We start from the raw sequence: 9,728 nt of genomic DNA, 5'->3' as shown, positions 1-9,728 counted from the left end.
CTATGTCGTTCATGGACCAGATACTGGACCGCCTTGTTGGTAAGGGTTGGTATTGCTTTCTTGATGGTTATTTGGGCTACAATCAGATCTCAATAGCTCCGGAAGACCAAGAGAAGACCACCTTCACTTGCCCTTATAGGACTTTCGCCTTCAAACGAATGCCATTCAGGTTGTGTAATGCCCCAGCGACCTTCCAGCGTTGCATGATGTCGATATTTTCAGATATGGTGGAGGAAACTATTGAGGTATTTATGGATGATTTTTCTGTGGTAGGTGACTCGTTTGATGGTTGTCTGATGCATTTGACCGAGGTACTAAAACGGTGCGAAGAGTGCAATTTTGTGCTCAATTGGGAAAAGTTCCATTTTATGGTGAAATGGGGGATTGTTCTGGGTCATCGAATTTCTGAATAGGGTATTGGGATTGATAGAGCTAAAGTTGAGGTAATATAAAAGCTTCCACCACCTATCTATGTTAAAGGTGTTAGAAGTTTTCTTGGGCATGTAAGCTTTTATAGGAGGTTCATCAAGGATTTCTCCAAAATTGCACACCCATTGTGCAAATTGCTCGAGAAGGAGTGTAAGTTTGATTTTAATGATGTTTGTCTGAGAGCATTTGGAGAGTTGAAAGCAAAACTAGTTTCCACACTTATCGTTATTTAACCGGATTGGGGGTAACCATTTGAAGTTATGTGTGATACGAGTGGAGTGGCGCTTGGTGTGGTATTGGGACAGAGGCGAGAGAAGATTATTCATCCTATTTACTATGCCAGTAAAGTTCTGAATGTGGCTCAAAAGAACTACACAGTGACTGAACAAGAACTCCTTGTTGTGGTTTTCACATTCGAGAAATTTCGATCCTACTTGCTTGGTACTAAAGTCACAGTGCATACTGACCATTCTGCATTGAGGTATCTGATCGCTAAGAAGGATGCAAAACCAAGGTTGATTCGATGGGTATTGTTGCTGCAAGAGTTTGATTTTGAGGTGAAAGATAGAAAGGGGACATAAAATCAAGTTGCCGATCATTTGTCTAGATTAGAGGAGGAATCTATGCTCAAGCTAGGAGATGGGGCTGAAATTAATGATGATTTTCCAAATGAACAAGTATTGACTACTTCTCATGATCTTATTCCTTGGTTCACAGACTTTGCTAACTACTTGGCAAGTGAACTGGTTCCATCAGATTTGTCTTTTCACCAAAAGAAAAAGCTTATACATGATGTGCAGAAGTTCTTTTGGGATGAGCCGTATTTGTTCTGTATTTGTGATGATGGAATTATTCGTCGCTGTGTACTCGAGGTTGAGATGATGAGTATACTAGAGGCGTGTCATTCATCGCCTGTTGGTGGGCATCAAGTAGTATTCAGAATTGTCATAAAATCTTGCAGTGTGGGTATTACTGACCCACCATCCACCAAGATGCTCATGATTTTTCCAAGTCTTGTGATCGTTGCCAAAGAGAAGGAGGAATTTCAAAGAAGCAAGAGCTTCCTATGAATCCGATATTGGTGATTGAGTTGTTTGATGTATGGGGACTTGACTTTATGGGTCCATTTGTGAGTTCACATGGATGAAGTATATTATTGTTGCGGTTGATTATGTATCGAAATGGGTGGAAGCAATTGCGTTTTCAAACAATGAAGGGAAAATTGTCACCGCATCCTTGAAAAAGAGTATCTTCTTCATATTTGGTACACCTAGGGCGATTATCAGCGATGGAGGTTCCCACTTTTGTAATAAGTTGTTTAAGGCGTTGCTAGAGAAATATGGAGTCCGTCACAATGTAGTCACTCCTTACCATCTGCAGTCTAGTGGGTAAGTTGAAATGTCCAACATAGAGATAAAGCAAATCCTTGCAAATACTGTGAATGCAAATAGAACTGATTGGTCAAGGAGCTAGTCAAGACTCCCATAGGTATGTCCCCCTACTAACTTGTATATGGGAAGTATTTCTATTTGCCGGTAGAGCTAGAGCATAATGGTATGTGGGCGCTAAATAAGTTGAATTTGGATTGGGGCGCCGCATCGAATCAAAGAGTGAATGACATGAATGAGCTTGATGAGTTTTGCCTAAAAGCTTATGAAAGTTCAGCCTTGTACAAGGAGAAGATGAAGAAGTATTATGATCAAAAGATTAAAAAGCGTGAATTTGTTGTGGGTGATATGGTGCTTCTATTCAACTCAAGGTTGTGCTTGTTTCCTAGCAAGCTCAAGTCCAAATGGACCGGGACATTCATAGTCACTCAAGTGTTTCCACATGGAGCGGTCGAGCTAGAGAACAAGGGGGGAACAAGGTTCAAGGTGAACGAGCAAAGGATCAAAGTCTACATGAGGAAGTTGGAGAGTGTGCAAGAAGTGATTGAGGCCTATTACCTTGATGACGTATGAGTAATCAAGGGGCCTGCGTCATGCCGCGACATTAAATCAAGCGCTGCTTGGGAGGCAACCCAAGATGTACAATCTAGCCAACTATATGTTTTTCTTTTTGATTTAGGAGTTTCTTCTTTTATTTTAATTTCTATAACTCTTTAGATAGGTGTTTTATTTTTGTATTAGTGTTGGCTAGATATAGAATAGAGTCCGTGTCTAAAGAGTGTCTAGAAATTGTAAAAAGAAAGTCCTAATGGTTGCTACATGTGCAAGGATGAAAAGCTAAATCTGCAGAAAAAAGTTGTGTAGAGGTGTACAGACCCCATTGACGGTCAGTGGTTCCATCCACGGACCGTGAATGGCGTCCATATACCCCAGGTATGTGTCCTAATTTTTTCCAAGCGTTGAGTGACCTATGGACCTGACCTACGGTCCGTAGGTCGACCCACAGACTTAGACGGGGTCTCGTAGGTCCAAACCTAGGGTTTTCCTAACCCGACCAGGATACCTTATAAAATAAAAACCTCTCAGTTTTTATTCATCCCCCATATTCAAAACTCCCTCCCAACCATTTTTAAACCTTTCCTCTCCCAAAATCACTCCACTTAAACATCATATCCCATATATCACTCCCCCATTCACTTCCCCAAATTCCCATATCATTCATCTCTCTTCCAAATCTCTCATCTCCATTTCCCCAGCGATTCCACAGTCCGGGTTCGGTGTCAAAGGCTTGTCAAAGGGTCTAGAAGTTTGTTGCATCACACTCACCCACTTTGATTTCTTGAAAGGTAAACGACTTCACCCTGATTTTGAATTAACTATTCATTGTTGTTTTAAGAAGTCACAAAGTTGGAACTTGACTTTGGGTTGTTAATTTTAGAGTTAAATGTTGAATTGTATGCTAGAATAGCCCTGGGTATGATGGTATGTGAGTGTGTAGTTTATCACACCTAACTAAATTAGCGTAAAAGGTTTAAATAGAAGTTTTGACTTAGGGTTCCTAGTTCGGTATGTTAAAAAGTAAAATTGTGAGTAATCAGAATCCTAAGGATGACAAACTACCATATATTGTGTTGAAATGCATGATTAGACCTAGGTTGATTAATTGATTTGTTGAAGTAATGAGTACAAAATGAGGCATGTCTGAAACCTGGCACAAACCTGACCCACAGGACCCCGTCCACGAATCGTAGGTCAACCTACGGACCATAGGTCGGGTCCGTGGGTCTATTGCATATGAAATTGTCACAAAGTGTGGAACAACGGAGGTGGACTATGGTCCATTGTTCCATCGACCATTCTGCACATCCATGGTTCACATCAGAGACCCAACTTCAGGGAACTCTAACCTACGAACCGTAGGTCCATCCACGAATCGTAAGTAGCCATCGTAGGTGGACAATTCTGCTACTGTCCAAAAAGAATTCAGTTTTTGTTTTGGTTCGATGCTTGTTCTAAAAAAAATTCGAGTGTTTTATTAGCTTATTTTGGTACTAACTAAGCTTCTACAAGAACTATGGCCCCCAAGCAAGCTCCCACTTATGCCGCGAAGGGAAAGTCCAAATATGTGGCTCCTTCCTTCAGGCTGATTGATGAGAATAATATTGTGGATTACGTTCCACCTCCTACCAGGACATCCCCCACAGCTCCACGCACCACACAGAATCAAGCCCAACGGGTGATTTTCAACGTGGTCATTGCCCCCAGTCTGATGTGGGGACCACATCGATAGGTTCACCGGCTGGCTCTGAGTCTGCATCCGGATCCATCTCCAGCTCCAGTTCTAATGGCAGCGCTGCCTCATCTTCTGGGGCTGATAGTGCGGGTGACATTCAAGTGCCCCCAAATACTGATCCTGCACTAGTTGTTGAGGAACCAAATCGATGGTGTGTGGAGGGCCAGTATCAGCTATATAGAGATGCACGCACGGTTAATGAGAATGAGAAAATGGCTCGACTAGTCACCGATGAGCGCCGGGTTCTCACATGGAGCCTCCACACCGCTCCAGTCATTGAGGGGCTATTCCATAGACACAGGTGTGAGTGGATGGCACGGCCCCTAGGCACGTATAGCGAGGAGATAGTCAAGGAATTCTACGCTTCTTATGCCTCCATCTCCAAGAGGGCCAAGCCCGCAGCTCAGCCTCCACTAGAGGCTATACTAGTTCTGGGCTTTTCTGTGGACATCTCTAAGATCACCCTCTGCAGGTTCAGCTATGGCCCGGATTAGACTTTTATCATAAATACAACAGATCTAGACTATTTTATGGGCATCATTCAGAGTGGGGCATTTAAGAGGAATGCCGAGCAGCGGGAGTCACTTATTAGGTGGCTAGCATGACATCTTGGTACTGATGGAGAGCACGCCGAGTGGGTCTAGACCTCGAGTTTGGGTATTAAAAAGGCGATCGTAACCTTTGTCGCTAAATTTTTCTGGTTGTTGGTGCATCACCATGGACCCCTCAACTCAGGAGGATAATGTGCTCACATGGGGCTGAGCGGTGACAGATGCGGTCATGGTAGCGGGAGCTGAGGTTGATTTTGTCTATATATTGATCAAGGTGATCCACGAGAGGGCCTTCAAGGCAACCACCACTTTGCCTTTCCCATGTCCTCATCTTCCATCTTTGTAGGGACTCTGGTGTACTAGTTTGTCATTATGATCGGTTGCTTCAAGCAACCAAGATGCTTGATATATGCCTTATTCGGGATGAGGCCAATGTAGTTGCACCTCGCAGGGAGCCATAGGTTGAGGTGCCACCATTGGGCGATGACCTCGTAGCAGATGTGGAGTGGATGCAGGATGATGATACTGCCCCTCCAGCCACTACAGATGCCCAGGCTCCTCCGTCTCCGGCCGCCAGCCAGGCCCCTAGCTCGTCCAGAGCCACTCATTCTTTCGGGTCCACCGCCATCCCTTTAGCTCGAGTACAGAGGCTAAGGCACAAATGGTCACTATGCTTCAGCATGTGAGACCATGGATGCAGTGTGCTATAGCGGAGTCCGAGGCTAGGGTTGAGCAGCAGATGGAGCGTATGATGGACCAGAAGGTCTAGGCCGTTCATCAGTGCCTGGATGTCTTTGAGCTAAGAGTCCTAGATAGGTCGGCCCCAACTATTGATGTGACCACTTTCTAGAAGAAGATAGAGAGCCTCCGTGCTGATGTAACTGTACTTCTCGCTCCACCAGAGACTGAGCCTGAGTCTACCCCAACGGCACCGGTTGATAATACGGTGTTGCCCTATTTAAAGATGGCATGTCACCGCCAGATTTTTTCCTTACTGCTGGGAAACGCCCCCGCTCTGGTCATACTTCTGATGACATTGAGGCTGAGAAAGCGAGGACAAAGGAGCGCCAACAGTTTTAGGTGGCTCAGAGGGCTTCCATAGTTGACGAGGAGATGAGACAACAGCGGGCCTGGGAGGTAGTTATTGGCCCATTTAGCAGCGTGAGCACTACTGATGGTATGGTGAGATTTGATAATAGCACTACTGAGGGTGCTGAGAGGGTAGATGGGAGCGCTACTGATGGCATTTCGAGTGTTGATCCAGCGGGCTCTGGGATACCAGACCCACCCATTGCTTGAGTGGTCTTCGGCGCATATGCGCCATAGATTTGCTTCACCCTATCCTTTGCTTTGTATTTTTTTGTGCATTGGGGACAATCATATTTTATTTTGTTGGGGGTAGGGTAAACGGATTATGCATTATAGGGTGAAGTTTGAGTAAACCCAACTCATAATCCTCTCTTAGGGTTTTCTTGCATATGTTCTTTTCCCCCAAGAGACTATTTTAATTTCTGTTGAACTGACATGTTTAGGAATGTATGTGTAGGAGTAAGTAGAAAAATGAAAACATTATGGCATGAAAAGCATGAGAAAAATGATCCCTATCCAAAAATGTTGAATTGTGCTAGATCTATAGTCTTGATAAGTTGAATGTGTTAGATCTCAATGTGAGATGATAAGAACCTATGTGACCTCATGACTTAAGCTAAAACTTGAACTGGGTAATCTGATAATGAAACATTGTGCCAAGAGTGTGTGAGAAAAGTTGAATGTTCAGACAGTTTGTGACAATCTAGAACTTGCCCCATTGGTCCTACTAAGATGATCTAGGCTAGAAGTTGGGAAGTGATCATAGACCCTTGTTCAAATTAGTCCACTTTAAGCCTAAAAAGATCCAACCAAATGAAATCAATGTTCCCTTTGATCCAAATGTTTGAGCCTTAAATAGACCATTTCTTTTGATACACCTAACTCACCTTCCCTAAAATCATTGTATTGGACTCGGTCCCTCCTTGGACATGTGCACCTTGACTTAGGCCAAAAGACTAAGTTGAGGGTGGCTAAGTCAAAAAGTTACCTTGATCTTGGCCCTGGTCCGACATCGGATATTGTGCACCTCAACTAATGTAAAATTCATAAGTTAAGGATGGCTATGAAAGAGAAAACCAAAATAAAAAAGGGTATGAGAAGAGTTTTGTGTTGATAAGAGAAAAAGAAAAGATAGAAGAGGATGTGACTTTGTGCAAAAGAAGCAAAAAAATAGATGATAAATAAAAGTGCTGAGAAATACATTGATGTGATGTCTAATATGAGGTAAAGGTAAGGGTTAGTAAATTATACAAACGTAGCTGGACGAAGGTGCGGCGTGAAATTCCCTATTTAGAGGACCAATCACTTAGGGATACCTAACTTACCAACTTTGCATTAAAACACTAGGAAATGAGTACTATTTTTAGGATTACCGCATTAAGAGCTTATGGGGAGCATATACATCCTAGTTTCTCTCTCTCATTGATAACAACAAAGTTTGAATCTTGCTCACTTGTTACTTAAACAACAATCAGTTATTTGCTTCACAAATCCCCCCCCCCTTTAATTACTTGTCTCTGAAATAACTTGACTAAACGGATATAATAGTGAGTTAAGTTTAAGTCTGAACCATATTCCTCGTGGGATCGACCCCAACCTACAAGTTGGGTTCTTTATTTGACGATGACCGTTTATACCTCCCTTTGTTGGTCAACACTTAGATTTTTTCTGCAAGGCCTGGAACCTTCAACTCACAGTTCATCACTGACGGACGTGCAACCTCTTCCGTGGCTCCACACTTAGGATTTTCATCAGGTACCAAAACTTTGACTCCCAGTTCATATTTTACGGACGTGCAGGACAACCCACAGGTCGACCTACGGTCTGTAGATTGTTTCATTGTTCCACACTTGGTCATACTTCCCTAAAGTTCATATCTACTCCCATCATCGACGGACCGTCATAGGACCTACGGTCCGTAGGTCCCTCCGTGCGTGGCCACTTCTGCAGATTTTTCAGTTTTCATCTCACTTTACCTCGTCCAAGCGTATTTCATGCAAAAATGATACAAAACACATTATTTCTAATACAAAATGGCCCTAGACACACACAACTCTTAAGTGAAATGTATTAAAAATATTGTAAACTGACGGTATATCAAGCAGCCATGATCTTCTTCAACATCTCCTCCATGCTCATGTTACTTGGCTGCTTATTGGGCTGCTCTCGTTGGTCCTGTTGTTGATACCCATGTGCATTCCCCTAAGGTCTTAATTGATTCTGGCCTTGGGCCTGATTCTGATTAACTCCCTAGGAAAAACTCAGATGATTCCGCCAACTAGGATTATAGGAGTTTCCATAATTCTGATGACCTCTACCACATTGTGCATTTCCTACAAAATTTGCATAATCCGGGTTTGCACCACATACCTCTACACTATGATCTCCTCCTCCACAAATTTCACACCAAGTCGGTTGTTGTTAGACTGCATTCACCTGAGCTGGCTGTTGTCCCAGCGATATGTTGCTGAAGTGAGTGTTCATCATGTTCTACATTACAACAATTTGTGCAGTTAAAGCAGTCACTGCATCTACCTCCAACATTTTGGCAGTTTTCTGTATCACGGGTTTAACTCTTCCTCCGTTCCACTCAGGGTTACACTGTGAAATCCTGTTCAGCAATGTGAATAACTCAGCATAAGTATTCTTCAAAGCCTGTCCACCTGTAGTTGAATCAAGTAAAATCTTGGTGTTAGGCTCCAATCCTTCAATGAAGGTATGGACCAACACCTCGTTAGCTTCATGATGATGTGGACAACTCATCAACATTTATTTGAACCTATACCAAGCCTGGTACAAGTTCTCTCCTCATTTTTGTCAGAAACTCAGGATATCGCTCATTAACTTAGTTGGTTTCCCAGATGGGAAAAATCTAATAAGGAACTTCTGTGCAAGATCGCCCCATGTAGTAATGGAGTTAGCGGGCTCAGAACTCAACCATCTTTTTGCTTCCCCCAGCAGAGAAAAGGGATATAAAGTGAGCCTCACGTAATCTACATTTACTCCAGCTGGAGTGTAGGTATCGCTGATCTCGAGGAAATTTTAGATATGGACTGTTGGATCCTCGTGCGATACACCAGTGAACTGTCCATTCGTGTGTAATAATTGCACCATACCCTGCTTCAGTTCAAATCTTCCACCAGCTTCAGGTTTCTGAATTCATGAAGTCACATTGGTGGTACGTGGGATTGCCACGTCTCTTACTTTCATCTCAGCCATTAGTGTAGGTTCTTCTTGCTCAACTTTTGCTACCAGAGATGATGGTTCACTAGAAACAAGAGGGACTGGATAAGTGAGTCATCTTTGCCTTCTCCGGTAATGAACGAATCTTTCTGGTTCAGTTAGAGGCTCTACAAAGTCCTCATCATCTTCCAGTTTGGAAATCCAACACAACCTGCAAAATGAATCGCGAAGATCAAGTTGTCAACACTTGCTTTTAACTTCAGAAATCAGAGAAAATAAATACTTCCTAATTCTAAAATCCCCGGCAGCAGCGCCAAAAACTTGTTGCTCCCAAATCGCACACGCAAGTGTACGTGGTGGTTCAAGTATTAAAGTGTATCTTATGAAGAGTCGGGTATCATACCCACAGAGACTCACGATTAGAATAACTTGATTTTTCTAATACTTTCAGTTCAACAAAAGTGTTATCAAGGTTACAAGATTGAGTGATTTTATAATCTAAAATTTAAACAAGAACTAAACAAACGTGATTCAATTTATAAGGTTTCAAACAATGATTGGGTAAGGTCCAGGTTTGTAGCTCACTTCAGGAATCATGAAAATTATCTTGTTAAATGGAGATTTATCAACTATTGAATCAATGATCACAGGGTTAAATATATGATTATGGTCTCCCGACCTCTAATCGCCTACGATAACTAGAAACCTAACTACATCGTTGAGCATGGATAGATTGGACCAATTATCGAGCATTATGATTTCTTCTCGTATAATGACCAAGCTAGGTTTTTAGGT

This window comes from Solanum tuberosum, unplaced genomic scaffold, assembly GCF_000226075.1.
Source record: "Solanum tuberosum cultivar DM 1-3 516 R44 unplaced genomic scaffold, SolTub_3.0 scf00137, whole genome shotgun sequence".
Lineage (NCBI taxonomy): Eukaryota > Viridiplantae > Streptophyta > Magnoliopsida > Solanales > Solanaceae > Solanum > Solanum tuberosum.
This window is presented reverse-complemented; position numbering follows the sequence as displayed.